The sequence below is a fragment of the Perca flavescens genome, chromosome 1 (genome assembly GCF_004354835.1).
Source record: "Perca flavescens isolate YP-PL-M2 chromosome 1, PFLA_1.0, whole genome shotgun sequence".
Taxonomy (NCBI): domain Eukaryota; kingdom Metazoa; phylum Chordata; class Actinopteri; order Perciformes; family Percidae; genus Perca; species Perca flavescens.
This window is the reverse complement of record NC_041331.1, coordinates 29,908,105-29,930,414: the sequence shown is the minus strand read 5'-3', so window position 1 is coordinate 29,930,414 and position 22,310 is coordinate 29,908,105. Positions and strand designations below refer to the sequence as shown.

The 22,310-nt window shown below is 40.3% G+C and overlaps 1 protein-coding gene across 5 annotated transcripts in view; it reads left to right on the top strand.

Moving 5' to 3' along the window:
• Positions 1-22,310, top strand: part of esrrga (estrogen-related receptor gamma a) — a 225,451-nt gene that overhangs the window by 95,278 nt on the left and 107,863 nt on the right. For all 5 annotated transcript variants that reach the window (XM_028565189.1, XM_028565124.1, XM_028565429.1 and 2 more), the window contains one exon: positions 530-610. The gene's annotated coding sequence lies outside the window, so the exon portion shown is untranslated. The remainder of the gene's footprint in view (positions 1-529; positions 611-22,310) is intronic.

The window sequence follows — 22,310 nt, the reverse complement described above, 5'->3', positions numbered from 1 at the left end:
ACACACACAGCAGTAAAATGCTCCATCAAAGTACAAAAGTGGAGCGAGAGAGGGAGATGGAGAGAGAGAAAGGGAGCGGTCTGAGATCTGAGAGGAGAGGAGACGAGAACAATGGCTTTAAGTCTTGACAAACACTTAGCCGAGGCCTTTAGACTAACACTTTGGAGCAGACATATCTGCCTGCATACCAATAGCAAACACTGTCACTCCCCATCTAACTCAGCTTTTGATGTTCTATTCACAGAGATAGAAAGAAGGGAGGTGAAGGAGGGGATGGAGGTAGAGTGAGTGCAGTGCAGGGGATAAGGGAGAACATGAAGAAATATAAAAAAAAAATAAGAGAAATAAAGGAGAGAAGGAAATAATGAAGTTGGCTGAATGAGAGAAAGGAGTAACACCTTTTATTTCTAAAGCAAACTGTAGCATTGCTGTTTGACCTTTTTTCCTTGTTTTCTCTCCTTTTTCCTTTTTCTTTTCTCCTCTCTGTCTCTGTCTGTGTATTTTCCTCTCTTTTTCCAACACTATCTAGATCACAGCAGTAAGAATAAGTGACACACAGAAGGAAGAAGACGAAGAGGACACAGAATGGATCCCTGTCCATAACATTAAGGTACATCATTTGCAATCTTGAGGTTGCCCCTGTCTGTCTGTTTCCCTCTCTCTCTTGAACTACTGACACTACAGCAAACATTGAAGAGCAATGGTCTATATGTAACCCAAGGAGTTTTAGGGGCCGTCCACACGGAAACGCACATGTAGTGAAAAAATCCGAAAACGGCTCTCGTTTGGCTTCGTATGGATGGTAAATACGGATCCGTATCGATGATGTCATCGCCACACCCCTCTTTTACACCCTCTCCCACGGCTGCTGACGCACACAACTGCGGTGAAGCTAAGCGAGCATGTCCCATCTCCGTGGTCAAACCAGCTCACTTCATCTAAATACTGTCTCTGCTCCCTGACCCTTCCCTCTGGATTCTACACAAGATATATTGCTAACGTTATGTAGCCAACGTTAAACATCGCTAAAGTAGCTGACCGCTAAAGTAGCTGACCGCTCCAGCAGCGAAGTAACGTTAACGTTAGCTGCTATGGCTATCTGTTTATAAAGTGGAAGTAGATAACTTATCAACTAGCTAGCTAATCTGTCTGCTTATCAACTCCTTGAACGGATTATAGTAACTTTTACCACGGCTTATTGTAGAAAGGCTACTGCAAGAAAAACGTATAGATTATTAAAAAGACATCATTCATGGATCATTGATGTTTGTTTGACTCTGCCAATGTTAGAGCTAGCGAACGTTAGCGCGCTAACGTTAGCTCGCTGCTAGCGCGCTGCAATCATGCAAAATAAAAAGCAAAGTGGAAGTGACCATAATCATCTTCTCCGTTTTTTGGTGAATTTCTGTAGCAGAAACAGCGCCGCCTATAGGCCTGGCATATGAAGTAGCGTATTGAGTCATTTACAAGTGGATTCGTTTGGACGCAACTATTCTTGAAACGAATCCAGGGAAGACGGGTAAAAAAAAGAATGTTTTGGTACGTGTGGACAGGGCCTTAGAGGGTTTTAAGTGACAGGTGTGAAAGTATATGTATATGTGTGTTTGTTAGAGCCTTCATTGATGCTGATGCAGGGCATGTTCAACCATTGGCTGAAACAATTCTGTGTATATTCTAGCTATCAATATATTGCCTTTTTCCTGTTTGAAGTCACTTCTGTTGATCTGATTTTATTCTTTGCTGCCTTACTTTTATCACATAGTTGTAACAACGTTGTGGGAAAACCTTTTACCCTGACAATTATGATGTTTACTAGGGGTGTCATGATTCTCCAAATCCTCAATTCGATTACATTTTTGATTCTAAGGTCACGGTTCAATTCGATTCTCGATTTTTAAATTTTTTTTAAAGCACAGGTTGCTATGTCATTTTTAGACTAGACTTTTATGCAATACAATATCTGACCTTTGTTCACAATTTACCACACTACATTGTCAAATTTAAAACATTTATTAACTTAATAAATTATAATGTAACAATAACTTATAGTCTATTGGAAACTTAAGCAAAATAACCTGCCATCTAGTTTCTCTTTGTAACTGCAGTCTTCTTCACAGAAGATGACATTCAAGTTCACAACAAAACAAACAAGTTATGAAACAGCCATGTCCATAGTCTGTCTCTGAACAATTAAGTGTCTTAACCAGCTATTTCCGAACAGTTGAACATATACCACAAGGATAACTATTTTTTATCCCCTGAGAAAGATGACTGTATGTTTTCATTTTTTCATGTTCTTCCTAAAGACGGATATGTTGTTTAGAACTGCTCTTTGAGTTGTCAAAAACATTACATTTTTTTTTAATAGAACAAGACAACTGTAACAAGTTCTTCTTAAAGAGGGATATGGAAAGAGAACTGCTCTTTGAGGTGTCAAAATATTAACTATTTACATTTCTATGGGCAGACAAGACAGCTGTGATTTTTATATTTGCATGTTCTTTAAGAAAATGAGAATATCCACATTCTCTGGAGAGAGGGCTGCTCTTTGAGCTGTCACAATGTCCCTTGCTGTTGAGAACACTCTCTCACTTGCCACACTTGTTGCTTGTACAGCTTGATAACGTTTGGCGAGCTTGGACACATTTGGGTACTGGTGCTCATTGTCTTTCCACCATTTCAGTGGATTTGAATCCACAGAAATTACTTTAACCATTTTGTACAGCTGAATCTCATCTTTCATAACATCAGGCCATGGTTTGGTTGCTGATGATGATGCAGTGGAGGCTGTGCTGAAAAAATCACCAGACAGTTCACTGAGTGCTGTTCTCTTTGCTGGGGGGCTGCCTCCGCTGGTTGCTACAGTTTCAGGATCCTCTGCAGGGTTTTGGTTGGACCCTTCTCCTGAGGCATGAGACTGAAATAGTCACACAAAAAGCACCGTTGTTTAAGGTAATGAACAGGCAGAAATTATATTTAAGTGTGACAACAACAAGCAGAAAGCATATTGTGATTATGAAATATTACGAATATGAAATTATGTATACAAACAAAAACTACTTTACAGAATAACATGGTTATTTCATCACATTAGCCTAAATGCATCACATACCTGTGTGGGATGCTGTTGCAAAATGCTCTCCCTCCAGACAATGGAAGATCTCATTCCGAGATATGTCATCCAGGTAGGGGTAAAGTCTTAAACCTAGGATCCAAGGCAGTGCTTCAGGAACTGTTGAAATCTAGGGTCTGAATACTTCTCTTCAAAGTTTGCCTCTATAGCAGATTTAACATCCTTTACAATCGTTGAATCTGTGTGACTGTGTTTCATAGATGTCAGGATGGTGTGTTGTAGGGGCATGACCATAGACACAGTAGGCTGCTGTCAAGGTTGTGACTGTTTTCAGGGGCTTCAGTACCTGACATACATCTTCCAGAACAGTCACATCTTGATCAGAGAGGGTGATGAGGTCTTTTTCTGCAAGTGCAGAATAGACAGCAGCTTGTTGCTCTAAATAGCCTGTGATCATGTCATAGCTGGAGTTCCACCTTGTAATGACATCTTGAACCAGCTTGTGAGGAGGAAGCTGAAGCATGTCTTGTTTTGACTTTAAGACGGCTGCTGCAGTGGTGCTTCTGTGGAAAAAAGTGCCCACCCTCCTGACTCTGCCCAAAAGACGGGAAATCTGGTTTACTCCCAACCCCTTCTGGGAGGCGAGATTCACAGTGTGAGCAAAACATCCAACGTGTGGAGACAGTCCAGCTGCATGTGAGGCATTGACAATGTTCTTTGTATTATCAGTTGTCACAGGGATGGTTGCATTTTGTCTGTCCAATTTCCATTCCACTACCACTTCCCTCAGCACTTCTGCCGAATGTTCACTTGTTTGAGCTTCATACTGTATATGGGGCAAGTTTGAAGGACTGGATTTTGAATTTCCCATTCGTCATTAGTGTAATGTGCTGTGACAGTCATGAAGCTCTGTGTTGCTCTGGAGGTCCAATCTGCAATCTGTAGTCATTGCCACTAAATGTGCACTGCTCAGACCTTCATTAACTTTCTCCTTTACATTATTGTACATGGAGGGTATCACCGTAGCTGTGAGAGGCATTCTACTTGGGAAATTGTAGCGTGGTTCTAGCACGCTAATTAGATGCCAAAAACCGGAGTTTTCCACCACCGAATAAGGTTGCATGTCTGCTGCTATGAATACTCCTAAGGCGCTTGCAATTGCATTTGCACGAGTTGAGTTACTTGGAAGTTTAATTCCAAATGAAGACGGGAAGAGTAGTTTGTGTTACAGTTGTTGGTTTAATAGATAAATAAATGTTTTTGTGGTGCCTGCAGAGATGCGCTGCCATGTTAGTCGTGCTGCCAGAGGAAGAATATGGTACACGCATATAGCAGAGCTTGCAAACTGTGGCTTTTTTGTCGACAACGCAAACGTTGTCAACATAACTCACTAGAAATCCAAAATACTTCCACACAGTGAAAGAGGAGGGAGTTCAGGTTCTGTCGATGGGTCACTTGCATCTGCAGTTGCCATCCTATCTTTTGACTGGCTGTAAGTTACAGGATGTTGACTCGCAGCACTTCAACACGTGTTTATTTTTTTGGCTTGGCAGAATGTGAAATGGGGCGTGCAAGGCGACGTGGGCAGCCGCAGTACTGTGGGTCTGCTCCTGTTAATTGTGCACGTTCATCATGCCTAGTTTATTACTCTGGTTTCAGCTACTAGCGAATGTTAAAAATCTTTAGGACCATTTAAGTGTTCGGGCTGGTAAGTTGATGTACCCCCAAAAGAATTATCCACTGAAAATATAGAAGTTTCTTTCACCATGCAAAGTCTATGGGACAAGCCGACCAGATGTGACGTGGGGGCGTGGCAGCATCGACGATTCCATTTTTTTATTCAAAATTTGAGATTGTGACTTAATTTCGGTGACACCCTTAATGTTTACATGTCTAAAACACTCAGTTGTCAGTTTATTAGGTACACTGCATTGGCTAAACCAATGCAGTCTAATGCAACAGTCCTGCAGCGAAAACCTTCATGAATCTTTTAATGTTCAGTTTTTGTTGAAACCTTTTAGGAGAGGTGTTGATTCAACTGTATGGTCATTTTGTGGTGGTGGTGCTGTTGTTGTATTGCATTATACAGAGAGGTGTTTCTATTATTTAGCCTACCCTAATTGATCTAAATGTGGTGGACAACAGCAACACAAACTACATCTACGTGTAGTGCTTTTCACATAACAGCAGTGCCATACAAACTTATGTTATGAGCAAACATGTTCACATACACATATGTCATTACCAACCACATCTCTTATCTGCCAAAGTGCATAAGCACTGGCAGGCACAAACAGACACACATACCCTTCACGCATACGTTCACATACACACACATCCAACCTCCTCTGCAAGTTGATAAGTGTGTTAGGAGGCATGGAGAAATTATTAATTATCAGGCTAATGGGCACCAGGTTGAGTTCTGCTTCATTAAGCTCTAACTGTTTGTTTGTGTGTGTGAATGTTTGTGCTTGTGTATCAGAGGGCGGGGGGACCTCTGAGTAATACACAAAGATAGGTCCACATAAATTCGCATACACCCATACACAGGGGGGTTTGTTTGACAACCCAAGGACTACACATCACATATTCACTCATGCACACATACTGTACATGGAAAGACTTACATTTATATAGAAACATAAATATATTTAATATAAAACTTTGAAAATCTGTCTATTTTTATATGTAACACTCACATCTTGAGGAACAGAAATGTAATCACAACTTGGTGGGCCGTGAAGTCATTTGCTTCAACGTAGCATGTAAGCCGTTCCTTAGACTTACATACAAAACAGCTTGAACACTGAGTGCTTTTCATAGCTAGCATACTTGCATTGCATATATTTGATAATGCTGAACAATAGATAGACAAATTAGCCTTTTGAATATTGAGAGAAGGAACCTCAAATTCAGTCTTCACATATTGGTAAGACGTTGATCAGGCCCTCTTAGTATCAACAACCCCCAATTGAACATGCAGTACATCAGTGAAGTGTACCACTTCATGTGTCTATGTACAGTAAGTATGTGTGTTTTGAATGGTGATGCAGTTTGCTTCCATTCCACTCTATCCCTTGCAGGGTTGCAGGATTGTGCTGGCTCCAGTATGATAAGTAAAACCAGCGTTGACGTTAATCTGTCTCACTCCCACTAGGAACGACAGATAAGGGGGAGAGAGAGGCTAAGGGAGGGTGAGACAGTGGAGGGAGTCAAAGAGAAAAAGTTGTAATGTAATTATTTGGATTTAGATGGAGCCTTAACATAATTTTATTTTACCTTTAGTAAAACAAATACATGTTTTTTTTAAATACATTTTAAGAATATTGTTTGGCATTTTGGCTTTGTTGGACAATTCAACGTTCAGTAAAGGAGAAGAGAAAGGGAAAGCTAGACAGAGGGGGGCGACGTGCAACGAAACTCCCCGGTCGGATACAAATTAGGGTAATTGCAATTACATGGTATACTTTTTAGGCCGGTTACACACTGGATGTGTTGCGCGAGCGTGTCAGCTGCGTGGCGTGTCCGTTTTCATTCCGGCTCCCATGCTGCAAACGCATGCATGCTAGAAATAGAACCAACGCCTTGTTGGAAGCTTTTCCAGGCAAAGTAGAATAGGAAAAGAGGTTTATATGTCATTTAGACACAAATACATATTAATAAATGACATGTTGATGTTTGAAAGTCTCTAGGTTTTGATATAAATGCAGATATAAATTTAATAAAAAAAAAAAATCTATTTTCTAATATTGCACCTGTGAATACAGAACTAAATATTCTGTAGCCTATTTTGCCGTCAATACTGCCGACGTTGTCTTTGCTGTAATCAAATCAGTATATATTTATGTTTAACATGGTATTTCATTTTATCAATGGGAAACATACATGTGTCCCGACGAGGCTAGGAGCAGCGCTGCGTCAGAAAAGTTTCTGGTGTATAAAGACAGAAAAATCCACACAGCCGCCAAGCAGCTGACATGCAACAGAAACGCCACGCTCATGCCACACAGGCAGTGTGTAACCAGCCTTAGACCTTAGTGCCTGTTTTTTAAACATTCGAAAGCATTCCGTGCAGCATGGAAGTATATGAACATAGCCTACCATTACTACGGCTACCATTGTTGTCACTGTTCCATTATCTTTAGTGTAACTACTATTGCCACTGTTCATCACATCCCCAACCGTCAGACACCGCCTACCAAGAGTCTGGGTCTGCCGAGGTTTCTTCCTAAAAGGGAGTTTTTCCTCGCCACTGTCGCAACAGCCACTGCTAATGCTTGCTCTTGGGGGAATTACTGGAATTGTTGGGGCTTTGTAAATTATAGAATGTGGTCTAGACCTATCTGTAAAGTGTCTCGAGATAACTCTTGTTATGAATTGATGCTATAAATAAAATTGAATTTAATTGAATTGAATTAAAACATTAGAAACACACATATGTAATAAGCAATCACCCTTTGACATTGTGTCTTGACAAAAAAAGTCTAAAAAAGTGAATGCATTTAAGTCTCCAGGTCAACAATCTTCTGTCATTCTACAGGTGACAGCCAAAATAAAGAAAACTAATTTTGCGTCAGGCACCTAGGAGGAGGACACGATTTAAGTCAGTGTTATGTGTTTCTTATCTTTTGGCCAAAATCCTTTTTTTGTTTGTGGTCATTCAGGGTTCGACATGAGCAATTGCCCAGGCAAGATGATTGGCAAGTCCCTGGCCCGATCGGGCCAGCGATATTGTTCGTGCCAGTCAAAGTCACAAGTCATTTCTTAGTAATTTGATGCTAACGCAGAGCTGCCAACTCTCACGCATTGGCCGTGAGAGACACGCATTTGATTGGTTTCACACGCCACACCCCCGATTTCTCACGCTGAAGTGTCAACCCGGTCGCAAAATTACGAATCCCACTATGGCCACGCCAAGACCCGCCCTACGAAGCAGCTTGATTGGTTGGGGTTAGGCATTTCACCTTGAGTGGTTAATGTTAAGGTTATGGGATTGGGATTGGTCAGGGGATAGGACCTGTACATGTAAGCATGGATGCCTAGCCAATAGTAGTGTGTGAATGGGGGCAGATACTGGGAAACTTTGGGTCACTATTGTGCTTCTCTAACCTCTGTGCAGCTCTAAATGTAACTGTAAATAATTCATTAAATGTTTCATAAAATTAACAAATAGTCTTTCTTTTCGCCAAAAAAATTACATACAGTAAGTGGGGCACAAAGGACGAAGGCCAAACATTACTGGGCCTTGGCACAAACAAAGTTTGAGAAATGCTGTGTCTTTTGTCTTGCTGTTGGTATTTTTCAGTCTATTTTCTGCTGCACCTTGTGGTGGGGAAAGACCTTGATTCCCTCACTGCCTAATCTAATGAGGTTTGGTCTTTGGCCACCAGTCCTCCTGGTGTCCAAAAAATGGTTATTTCTATTTATTTAGTTTTAAAGGATTAGAATGTATGTAAATCAGTGGTTCTCATTCTTTAGAATTTCGGGGGTTCCTAGTAGATCCCTTTGGTAGACCGACGTTAATTTAACTTTGGGTCCCTGGTCCCTACACTGAGATCCGTGTGTGTGTGTGTGTGTGTGTGTGTGTGTGTGTGTGTGTGTGTGTGTGTGTGTGTGTGTGTGTGTGTGTGTGTGTGTGTGTGTGTGTGTGTGTGTGTGAATGGGAGAAGGAAGTTTGTGTGAGGTGGACCTGGTCACCATAGACCCAAATCTTCTCAGCTGTTGCTACTGTCATATGCTGCACTGTCTCTTCATGTGGCACATTATGTTTGGCACATTGTATGGGTCACTTCTTATATCATAACAAGGTAATACAATGTGTAATCAAGTGATGACTGATTAACATTAATGTAAATGCTAAATGCAGTTTTGCACATATTCCGTAAGACTCGATTTCTCCATTTCTTTGCACAAAAAGCCATTTGCCATTTAATGGTTTATTTTTTATTTTTTTTTATCCCGGGGGGGCATACCCCCGGATCCCCCTAAGGAGAACCCCCCCACATAACAAATCACAATTTAAACCCTGACAGTAATGATGCTGAATGAGCCAAAGAAATTAGCTTTGTACGCAGCAAAATTTGGGTTCGCCCCACCAAATCTCACTCCAAGGTTTTTAAGTTGGCAGCTCTGCTAACGTTAGGTGCAACATGTTTTTGTAACGTAGATTAGAAATGGAGTTTGCACAGAAAAAAGTCCACACATGCTGCGGACCTTCAGTAGCGGCTGCAGCAACTCAAACTCAGCTAGACTGGAGCTGCTGTCTGCTCTCCTCCTTCGCCGGGAACTAGTTATATTAGCGTGTAGGTTGCAGTCCCTAAGCAGCTCCGGTCTGGCTGTGGTCGAGGTGCTGCAGCCAACTCTAACCCAGTTGCAGCTGCAGCAACTGCTGTTTGCTGCTCTCCTCCCGGAGAAGTAGAGGCTGGGAGTGAGGCGGAGAGACGGCGGGGTGCGCTAATAATTACAAGCTAACGTTAGCTAATTGCAAAGTCAGCTTCCACAGTGAAGCGTTCAAACACTGTCAGAAAATCTACAATCATTTCAAAGTTTTTTCCCCTCTTTTTTCCGGGCCAATAAAAATACATAAGTGGTCAGTAAAATCCTGATTGACTGGCCTGGGGGGCCAGTGGGAAAAAAAAAGTTATGTTGTATGTAGGACACTGGGTCATTGACTTTGAGAGAATGCTTTTATCCACTACCTACTAATCTGTCACATTGTTTTAAATGGTAGTAGTTATAGTAGTTCAAACTAAGAATTCAGCATGCCAGTTGACATTTTGTTACTTATAATATATATCTTTCCTAAATCTTTATCAGGTTAACGTTGAGTTTGATTTTTTTTTATGGGCATTTGTGTTTCCCTATAAATAGCACTGATGGTAACATAAGCAGGGGCCCAGGCTCAGTGGTTTTTCCTATTGATTAGCTGGCTGGCTAATGCACAATCATCCCCACCACTTGTTCACACACACACAAACTACTGCACTGCACTAATGAGAGTTGGTTAAGACCCCCTAGGAACAACCAACCACCACTTTACCCCATAGAGAGAAAGGGTGTAGAAAAAAAAGAGATGGAGAAAAAGTGAAAAAAAAAGGTTTAAAAACGAGAGGTAGAATAAATCACATATAGAGATCATGAGGAGAAAAATAAGGAGATAGAAAGCTGGAACGGGACAGAGCATGATCATATAAGTAATACCAAACAGAGTGATGAAATAAATCCAGTCCTGCCTTAATGTTTGGTTAAGAAGCCCCTGAGTGGTGTCGTCTTGCTGTCAATGTGTGTATCCCTGTGTCTGGATGTATGTGTGTGCTAGAATTACCCAGAATGCTTTTGAGATTGACTGGCTGGCTAATGGCGATCTCTGTTTTCCTCTGATGGTCATTGACTAGGCCTCCTCATCAATACAGCTATTCTAGAGTGTGTGTGTGTGGTTGTGGTTGTGTGGTTGTGGTCATGTGTGTGTTTTTTTATGAAAGAAATTACCTCTACTTGGGAACTTCAGAGTTCCTTACAACAACCTCTTTCTTCATTTCTTAACATGTCTTTTCTTATTACGTCTTTTTTTTATCTCTTATGTATCATATCAAGATGTCCTCTTATGCTGACAAAGTGGTATGTTTACATTGGACTGCAATATGATTTTACTGTTATATTCATATTGACACACTGTTGTGTGAGGCATTTTTCTGTTCTATTATTACATAATTGCAGACACACTTTCTGTATAAATAAAAGGGCTTCTTGGTTAGCAGAGCTGGTAAGCGCTGTTGATTAATTACTGCAAACATGTAACTGCAATGCAAACATACGATGTGTTTGATTAATCACATCTATCTGTCATTATCGATGTATAGACTAAATTACAGTTTAAACCATCGCCTTACTTATTAAAGGGGTGATAGAATGCAAAACCGATTTTACCCTGTCATAGTTGAATAACGACAGTTTTGTGGGTAAATAAGACATACATAGAACCTCTAAATCCCATTGACATCTCTTTCCTCTTCTGTCATTCTACAGGTGACAGCCAAAATAAAGAAAACAAATTTTGCTTAAGGCACCTAGGAGGAGGACATGATATAAGTCAGTGTTATGTGTTTCTTATCTTTTGGCCAAAATCCTTTTTTTGTTTGTGGTCATTCAGGGTTCGACATGAGCAATGGCCCAGGCAAATGATTGGCAAGTCCCAAGCTAAAAGTTGACGTCAACTTCTCAATTCCTCATTATTTGGCTCTACCTTCTATCTTTGTAACGCCCCAAAATTTACATACTAGGCAGTTAGTCTTCTGAATAGGTCAGCCAGATCTCAGAAATTGTTTATCTGCTGTTTTACGACTAAAATCACTTCTGAGACTTTTTTATGCGAGAAATCAACTATGTAGAGGTCAAATATGGGCCGTTTTACAAACATTTATGGCTAAACCGGCTTGCTGTGAGGTAGATGGAGCTCCGTTACGGCTGGCACCCCACGGTGCTCGATACCTGTGCAAAGTCCCCATTTCTGGGTTAGTGGGTCAAACGCCGCTGCCCTGACAGAGCTCCAGGGCCTGCAGCGCTCCTCTTCCTGCTAAATGGCCGTTCTGTGTAAGTGAGGTAGTAACGCAGTTAGCGAGCTTGTTACGCCGCAATCTCTTACCACAGGTTCCAGTTAATCTTATAATGGATATGTGTATTGAGTTATTTAAACAAACGATCGGGGAAATAATCGGCTCTTGTCCGCGAGTGAGCTGGATGGAGCTCTATCAATGAGAGCTAGCTAGCTAGCTTGCCCCCTCCTAAGAAGACCTCTAAAATTCACAAAATGCATTAAATTGAAAGCTGTTAGCTTTGTTAAGACCTTAGGGAGCTGTGATATACATGCCGTGATGAAATTCAAACTGTAAATAAACGATAGTTATGCCGAAAGTGTAGCAACGATCTTTTCCCATAGGATTAAATGGGACACATAGCCTAGCAGCTCCTCCTAAGGAGACCCCTAAAATTCACAAAAATGCATTAAATTGAAATCGGACACAATTGTTAGCTTTGTTAAGACCTTACAGAGCTGTTATATAAGTGGCGTGACGAAATTCAAATTGTAAATATACTCTAGTTATGCTAAAAGTGTAGCTAACTAGCCGTGATCTGTACACATAGGATTGAAGCACAAGCAGCTAATGAAACCCCTAATGTTCACAAAAATGCATTAAATTGAAATCGGACACCATTGTTAGCTTTATATGACCTTGGGGTAGCTGTAATATAAGTGGCATGACGAAATTTTAACTGTAAATATACTCTAGTTATGCCGGTAACTGGCATCCGCGGAGCCCCGAGCCCCGGTAGTAAGTAACCGAGAAACGGTGACTTTCACTGGGTATGGAGGTTGCCGCTTTCACGTCAGACTGTGTGGAGATCCTAAAGTCCGACACGTCTTACCAAATTTGCAATTAGCCATCAATTTTCGTAAAATGGCCCATATTTGAGCTTTATATAGTGGATTTCTTGCATAAAAAAGTCTCAGAAGTGAATTTAATAACAAAATAGCAGACAAACAATGTATAACTTTGCAGTGTCTTAAATATGAGACCTGCTTTCTCGTCTCCAATGTGTTTCTATGTGGTTCGCTCAAACCAATCAGCGCACAGCTCATCTAACTATTCATGAGCAATTTTTGGAAGAAAAGCTCTTGTTACAAATAGGGCCATATTCACCGGGTAGTTAAGGGCCCATAAAATAGCATTCGGGCAATTTTAATATTTAATATTACAGTTCATTTTATAAAAATGTAATTGTAATGCATTTAAACCTAAATCCTAAACAATGTTCAATTAGAGGGTATTGTTGGAAAAGAGGTGGAGGTTGACAAATACTGTCCACTTCATCTCCTCCAATGCCTTCTCTATATGCATACCTCTACACTTCTTTTCAGTTCATTCCTCTCTCTGCATCATCATGGCACTGTTTTGTTCCTCTCCTCTCCTCAGATCCCATACCTGTCTCTTTTCCTCTCCTCCCACCTTTCTCCCCTCAGTTTGGAAAGGATTTGGTCTCACAGACACTCAGCAAGACTATCACCACTCCACCCAGGAGACCACTCATCTTCTCAAACTCTCCCCCTTCAACTCTCCACCATTCACCACCTACCCCCCTCCCTCCTTCTATCCATCCATCTACCCATCTATCCATTCATCGATTGCCACTATTCCTGGACTCCTGTTATCCCACTCCTGGTCCAGCTCGGGTTTCCCTTCTCTTCCCACCACATTTAGTGGAATGTACATCGGTGTGTGTGTGTGTGTGTGTGTGTGTGTGTGTGTGTGTGTGTGTGTGTGTGTGTGTGTGTGTGTGTGTGTGTGTGTGTGTGTGTGTGTGTGTGTGTGTGTGTGTTCACACTAACCTCTGTATTTCTCCCTATCTTTCTGAGTGTCACTTTTGATTAATTATCAAATCTGCTCCAGCATGATAATCACAACAAATATACATTCATTTTATTTAACTGTTAATGGGAGAACAAGACAGGAATTTACTCAAATCAATATGTGATCACTTTTTATCTACTCAAAATACATGATTGCAGCACTTGGAAAAAAACTCACACACACACACACACACACACACACAGATGTACTTTCCACCAAATGTGACTAAATTCCATGCTCATTAGTTGCAACAGGGCTCTTGCTGCGTAGTCACCTCTAAATGGCCTAAGTGGCCCAAGTATTGATAATCTATAAGAAATGGTCAATTCTATGAGGAAAGCTGAGTTAATCAATAGCCTGATTACTCTGGTAAGAGGTGAGCTCTTTCCTCATTCATCCATTCATTCACTCACTTAATCATTCATTTCATTATTATAGTTTTTTAATGGATACCTTTTTAAAGTATTTTTTGTCATTTTTATGTCTTCCGGACCTGTGGAGGGTCCTCTAACTTGAACCAGGGACGTTGGGGTCAGCAGTCCGCACCATCTGTGCAGCAGTACACACAATGTATAATGACTTAGTAGATTTTAAATCCACAAAAAAAGTACAAAAAAAATTGATATTACCTGAAACTATCAAGTGGTAATACTGATAATCCTGAGCAGACAGACCCATACACTCATATGGAAGCATACATTATGTAGTCTATTTGCAGTGACAGTGACACATCTATCTATACATACGATTCTCCTGCTTCTCTCACTCTCTCTCTTTCTCTTCATATTTAGGATATAAAGGAGGAGTTGCCTTCGATTGTCAGGCTTCTGAAGATATTGCACAAATCAGTACGCACACTACACAATGAAAGTCTGTTTAAGTGGCCCACGATCTCCTCTCCTCTCCTCTCCTCTCCTCTCCTCTCCTCTCCTCTCCTCTCCTCTCCTCTCCTCGGGCTCCTCTTCCTCTCTTGGAGTGAACAGAAAGCTGTCTGGCAGAGGAGAGGTGGATTGTGCCTCTGTGTGTGTGGACACTAACTGTCATTGCAGGGTTTGATGTCACTGGGTCTAATTGTCTTTCATGTGAACACAAGAGAGAGGTGTTTGGCAAGCACAGGGTAGAGAGAGAGAGAGAGAGTGAGAGAGAGAGAGAGAGAGAGAGAGAGAGGACACAGAGGAAGAAGAGGGTTAAGAGGGGACAGTGTGAGGATGAGTGGAAAAAGAGGACGCTTTTAAAGAGAAAACATGGGTGAGACAGAGAAAAGAATGAGTTGTCAGAGCTGTCAAGGCAATGTTCCTTTCCTTCATTATTCTTTTTAAATTAGCAAGCGACATGCTGTGAGGAACCTTTTTTTCTCATTCCTCTCTCCTGCCTGTCATCCCATATGGGGGTAATGGATTTGGTGCAGTAGTGTTGAGTTTTTTTTTTTTAAATTCATATTACAGTGGACTTACTACTTGCACCACCAGTCTGACCTTAGTCTCGCTTTGCCAGACCCTCCCTCAAAGCATTCTGAAGGAGGGTCTGGCTAGTCTACATAACATTCAGGAATGGTAGGAAAGCTTTCTCTGGTTTAATGACATTTCTTTAAACCAATCAGAATCCTCATGGGCGGTGCTAAACTTGCGGGAGAAAACTTAGATTGGACAGATAGTTTAGCTAGCTGTCTCAATTTACCCTGCAGCGAGTCAAAAATAATCCTCATTAATCCACCGGATTTAAAATTTCAACACAAAGAAGGTGGAAGGAAACGGAAAATATATACATCCGGTGGAATTTCCTGCGGCCCCGGAGCAATCCCGGAAGTGTAACATCAAGGATATAGACTAGTCTGACCTTAACTCTCATCCCAACTTGTATATGTTTCTTAATAACACACCTGAAATAACACACATCCCCTTAAAAGAAGTGAGAACCAGCTACAGTATACTAGCTTTGGAGGATTTTCCTTCTTTATTTAAGATGAAAAAATAATCTATCCTAGACACAGCAGTTCGAGCTCTAATACACTTTGTGGCTTTTTCCCTGTGTGTTTATTTTACACCTGGCCTGGCTCTTTAACGCGTGCCGCAACTCACCTCACTGTGTGTTTTGTTTAAAAAGCCTGGTAAGTGATGCAAGGCTGAGAACTTAGAGAGAGGCTGCCGCATGTGATTAGTGCACACAGAATGTGTGTTATATTTCTCTATGAGACACTTTTAACTGGGCCTCTTAAATGAACTTGGAGAAAGAGAGACAGAAAGAGCGAGAAAAAGCAATTCCCCTATTGCTCTCATTATTCGTGTGTGCGTCTCTGACTGCATCTCTGACTTCTCACTGTAGCTATTAAAGTAGGTGACAGCTGCTTAAAACACCTATGATTTAGCTGCTTTTGGAGAACCAAAAAAAACATGCAAGCGTGCAAGGACACAAAGCACCCTTTAAAGGTGATCATAGAGTTGAAGTTGAATTCAGAGACATATATATATATATATATATATATATATATATATTATTATTTTTTTTTTTTTAATAAAAATATGAGACAGTTAGACAGCTTCAGCACTGTTGGTGCTACAACAACAGTACCCTTTTGTTTTATGCCAGAGAGCAATCCAGTGAACCTTGTGGGGAATTCAACCCAGTGGCATGTAACGTAAAGATAGATATGATAATTAGTCATTGATACAATGCACGTTTGAAGATTGCCTTTTCTATAATAAATCAGAAAGAGGGAACTCTGAAGATGATTGGGATTTATCTTAAGCCCTTTACATCACAAATACATTTTTTTTTAATCAAATATTATTTAGGGAATTGTTAAAGAAAGCATTGGTGGTTCAGAAGGAAATGTGTTGTGATTAATGTCATGAGTTATATTTCGTCCCATTCAACCCATGTGGTGAATATAGGACAAAGGCTACATCACTAAGCCACAGAGATGTGAAAACTAAGAAAAAGGGCATTAATGTTCTAAATATTCGGTGTCATTGGACCAAGTCCTCTGTGTCTGTATTAGTGTCCATGTCTTTGCTCGAGCAGTAGATTGAATGCACTTCCACATACCTCTATGGAAATGAAGTGACACACACACATATACAGTGTGGGACAATCAGGTCATTCCAAGGTAAAAGGACTTAGATATTGTGAAATATTCATACTTTAGAGGTACCGCGTGCGTGCGTGTGTGTGTGTGTGTGTGTGTGTGTGTGTGTGTGTGTGTGTGTGTTTCAAGCTCATGACTGCTACAAGCAGTTCTTTTTAATTGAGGTCCTGACGCCTCAAGCAAAAATGCTTAGGAGAAAGATAAAACCTGCACAGTGGTGGGTAAACACACAGACCAACACAACAATGTTGACCTTAAAAAAACTAAATAAATAAAAGTTTGTTATCAGGCAGTCAGTACTGATACAGTATGATGCAGGTTCCTTTCTGCCCACTGCCAGTGAATACATACATTGTTAATATGTTAGTTATTAATTGCATTTCACATTTCTTAGCAGGTTGAGGATAATCTGGTTTCAGGGTTTGCATGTGGCAAAACCTGCTATAGACTTACTTCCACGGACTCAAAAGGCACCCAAGAATTTCATTTGTATTGAAAGAAAATTCTGGATTTAATTAGTAGAGTTTTCTGAAGTGTCACAGGCTTGTCTAGCATAAAAATTGATACAATGTATTAATGGCGTTGATCCGGGTATTTACACTTCAGTAACTTTTTTACTACAGGCATAGCTTTAAGGGTTTACATAACGCTTACTTTCCAGCATATAGTCTTTAAAGCGCTTATTCTCAAGCTAAACCCAGCCGAAGAGAAGCATTGCTTGTTTTACCGAATTTGGCATGGTAATATATGACACCTTCTTGACATTTCTGTTGGATCTCTGCTGTAATTGGACAGCTTACCTCACTGTATTATGAAATGTCACTTAACTGAATCAACTACAGGCCCCAGTAACTCGAGACTCTGGAGGGCTGAATGGTTTAGGTGCTGCCAGTGTAGTTGTAGTATACAAATCTCAACAGAGGTCATAGATAACAGATTACATAAAAAAAACACTGAGTGTATTATAGGCTATGATGTAAATGATCAGTACCTCATTGGTCTAACACTTATCTTAAGTGTGTGTGTATATTTGTGTGTGTGTGTGTGTGTGTGTGTGTGTGTGCTTGGCATACAGTAGATAAACCCACCTCACTAAAGGACAGGCCTGGTGGTATTTCTCTATATCAGAATTTTAGATATTAAATGTTTGATTAAAGATATTATAACACACATTTTTACCTCAAACACATGCCCCCAACTCTTGTGTGTGTGTGAGATCTGTGGATAATGGCTGCTAGAAGCTTTTTAAAAAAAGTCTATTTTTCTCTTCTAAATATTGGCCTTCACTTAATGGTTTATTGAAGATAAAGTTTCTGCCAATTTAACACTTTGACTGGTTGCGCGGATAACAAGCGCATGAGGCCGAAAAGGTGTGGTGTGTTTGTCTTTGTGCATGGTTGTTTGCCTGTTACAATAAGTGTATGTCTGTGCACTGATCTGCATTTTTAAAGATCTATGTGTTTTTTTGTATTTCGTTCTGGATATGTGGTGTGTCTGCTCGTCTGTGTGTGTAATTAGTGAGTGCTATTATAAGCAAAAAGTAGATATACTGTGGATAGTGTATCTGTAATTTACAGTGTTTGTGGTTTCCTGTGTTATCTGCCCTTTAGCAGCTCTGATAACGGGTTCTCACTACAGCCAGGTTTCTGAACCTTATCAAGATCTTTCTCTCTCTCTCTCCCTTGTTCCCACTCTCTTTCTCTGTCTCTTTCTTAAAAGCTAATGGATTACACAAGGACATCTGTGAAGGCATGCACATGCACACATTACCATGTGTACTCACTGCATGAAGCTAAATGCCACTGAAATGTATTCTTAGCACTTTGCAGAAGCAGTACCTTAAAATGTGCATTAAAGGGTAACTACCATTTTTTCAACCCTATTTTCCTATGTTTTTGTTTCTAAGTGACTGATGGGAACAACAATCTTTGACATTGGTCCAGTAGTAAGCGAGATCGCTGCAGTCAGCAGCGGCGAAACAAGCTACAATGGAAGGTAATAGGGCAATTGTGCATCTTGTATTTACCTTCACAAAAGTGCTTGTTTTGCCATTGACATTCTCAGATTAATATTCTAAGTCTCTGACAACATTATGGAAAGGATTTCTAAGGAGGTCGACCTTTCTGTTAAAGAGTAAGATCCTTTCTTTAAACATCCGCGAAATTGCATTTGCTAAACCCACCAGACTCCATGTAAATAAGCAGTTATATTAGCATTGTATAATACACTTTTCCAACCATCACAACTCTAGTTTTGGTTGAAATAAACACATAGTTTACCGATTTACATGTGAAAATATGTTGGCTCTATACACGCTAAAAGTATTGTTTTGTTGAATGGAGTCTGGTGGGTTTAGCGCTAGCGACCCCAGAGCTGTTTCTGGTCTCACATAGGTTTTAAAAAGGTCTATCTCTGTAGGGATAATGTTGTCAGGCACTTAGAATAATAATCTGAGCCTGTCAGTGGCAAAAACAGCACTTTCAGTCAGTGGTGTAGTCTAATGTATTGTAGTGGATATACTGTGCTGTATATGTGTGTGTGTGTGTGTGTGTGTGTGTGTGTGTGTGTGTGTGTGTGTGTATATATATATATATATATATATATTTGTATTTTGTATTAAAATATAATGGAAAATATGTTGTTGCGTGTCATTGGGCATTTTTAAGTGGGTATATGGAAATCCTGGAGCTTTCTTTGTGGGTATACTGCGTAAACCTGTGTATCACGTATAGATGGATGGATGGATGGATGGATGGATGGATGGATGGATAGCAGCCTGGTCTGTGGCTGCCGGTTACAGCGTTCACGCTTAATACTGGACCAATTTCAAAGACTGTGTGTCCTATCAGTCACTTACACACAAAAACATAGGAAAATAGGGTCCAGGTTGAAAAAAACAGTAGTTACCCTTTAAAGTCACCATACTGACCTAGCATATCCTGCATACATCCTCGGGCGAGATCATAAAAGGCCAAATGGTACCGCTCCTTCTCTTGAGTCTTAAATACTTCATCCTTCCTCCATCCCCTCCTTTTTTCTTTGTTCCTGTCCATCTGACCCTTCTAACTTTATTTACCATTCTCAGTCACCTGAAGTACATCATTTTTTCCTTTGCTCCGTCTTTGCTGCTTTCTCTTTATTTTAACTTGTTCCAGCTTTTGTGTGCCCAATTTCCCACTTTGCCTTCATCATTCCTCCCATGCTTCTAGTACACTAGTATTTGGAAGTGCAGTAATAATTTGTGGTGCTAATTAAGAGGTATTGTAGTGCTCTGGTTTCAGCAACACAACAAGAGCCCCGAGGATGGAGAGAGAGAGAGAGAGAGAGAGAGAGAGAGGTGTTCCCCTCCCTCCCTACTTTCCACCCACCTTCTAATCCCTTAAAAGCACTTACGAGATTGGCGCTGCCCGCCTGCCTCTGCCTGCCCGTCTACCCGTTGGGTGCCACAGCAGCTGATTGGAGGAATCGAGGCTCCTAATTGGATCATGAAGGTGTGATGCAGGCGACAGCAGCCACATTATGGGAAGCTGACTTTGTGCAGCATAACCCTGCCAGGATGACCCTTCCCTGTGTGTGTGTGTGTGTGTGTGTGGGTGGGTGGTGTGTGTGTGTGTGTGTGTGTGTGTGTGTGTGACCTCAATGTGACTAAGAGCCTCCGCTCATCAAGGCGGGCTGGCTGAGGCTGCAGGAGAGGATGGATTGATGAAGAGCGGATAGGAAAGTAGAAGAGAGGAGAAAATTGAGTAAAAATAAAAGGAGAAAAGAGAGGGATAGCCAAAAAAGAAGGTGGAGAGAAGATGGAGATATTAGCACAGTATTAAGGGCACTATGCTTCAGTTTTCCTGTTTTACACAGTTTTCCTTCCTTTCTGACAGTAGGGGGTAAGGTAGGATTGATGACATGATGCAGTGAATTAATCCCCCTGAACTTTGTGCCTGTGTGTGTGTGTGGGTGTGTATTGGTGTCTTTCACTTTGGTGCAAAGTGACTGTGCTGTCCGTTACGGTGTAAATTGATAGCGTCACTGCTCTTTGCCGCATTACGGAGAGCGTGGAGCTGTACATTCAGTTTCCTAACTGCATTTTATATCACACCATCATGCACACCTGATCCCACAGACCTGAATGATACACCAGCAAAGACTATTTTTAAGCATTTTAACTTGAAACCTTGCATGTGACACACACACATGCACACTTCCTTTTTATGCTTTATGTTGCATTTGTTCTATTTGATAGTATTGTTTAAGTAGTTAATGTTAATATTTCTTGACTAACTATTTTTAGCAGGTTTTAGGTAGCTTTATTTTAAGTTTAAAACTGAAGTTTGAGGTCAGTTTTACTTTGTAAAGCCAACCACACTGTAAAGTCACATGCCACCTATATCCTGTAAGCTGGATGGCCCATTCACTTTTCTTTTTTTTTTTTTTACAAAACCAAACTATTAACTTTTTCATATTGCACACTAAAATAATTGTTATCAGTGAGAAATCCAACTATTTAAAGTCCCATAACATGTTCTTTTTTATATACATGTGGTGTAGAAATGGACATGCTCAGTAATAAATGACAGGAGAAAAAACATTTTATACAAAGTTAGATCACTATATTATAATGATCTAAAAAATATTTTATATGCAAATTAAAGGAATCCCATCTTGTCATCATTGTCAATGTCTTGATTCAGCCTTCTTTGACAACCTATCCTCTTCTTATTGATTTGATTTGCTGCAAAGTGCTGCAAAGGTATACAGCCTGCAAACTATTTTTAGTTAGTTATTACAGTTTTTTTCGATTGCTAAACGACAGTGGGCACAACTGGAGTCACATGTGCAAAACTCAAACTACAGTCTGCACAGCAGCAGTTCATGTGGACCAAACTCTAGTTCGTTTTTCATTGCTTGAACACAGTTTTCAAAACTTTACACACTTATCCCATGACTTTAACCACAACATGCACAACAGTGTAGATTTACAGCACTTTGTTCAAATGCTAACACACTGCTGTCAAAACTGTTAACCACACATTCAAAACAGAATAGATTTCAGTCTGGTGCCTATCAAACACTGCTGATTGCAATTTTAGCTGAAAGCCTAAGTAGGTGTCTTGTTTTAGACTAGTTAGTGAACATATATGGTATTTATACAGAGAAAGCTCAGAAAGCCTTTTTTTGTATACAAACACCAAATAAGAATGAAACAATTATACACTGTACTGTCTGAGAGAAACAAAGAGCAAAGATACCAATATGTCCAGGTAAGATGTCGGAGGTTATGTACACAGCTATAAAAAAAGTGAAAAACACTATCTTTACAATAGCAAAACTGTGTTCTTACTGTTTTTCAGAAAGTAATGGCAGTGAAAGCAATAGAAACACCACATTCATTTGTATTTAGAGATGATGCAGACATCTAATGTGATGAAGAAAACTTGCCACATGATGCTGGAGAGAGACAGGATTAGTCACACTATTCTTTGGTACTGTTACGTTTGTACCTTTTAGTTTTTTTCCCCAGTAATTCCATAAATTACTAGAGACAAAATACTTTATTGAAGAAAACTGCTGATTTTCATTCCTTCTTTTTTACCTTATGTAAAAATTGGTATGCTATACAATCTATATTTTTTAAACTATTGAGTAGTGTCAAGTCACTCAAATTGTTCAAACTGTAAAGATGAAAAAGTTTGTAATTTGTGTATTGGTGTTTGACGCTAGTGTTTTTACCCTCAGTGTGTTCTGAGTGACA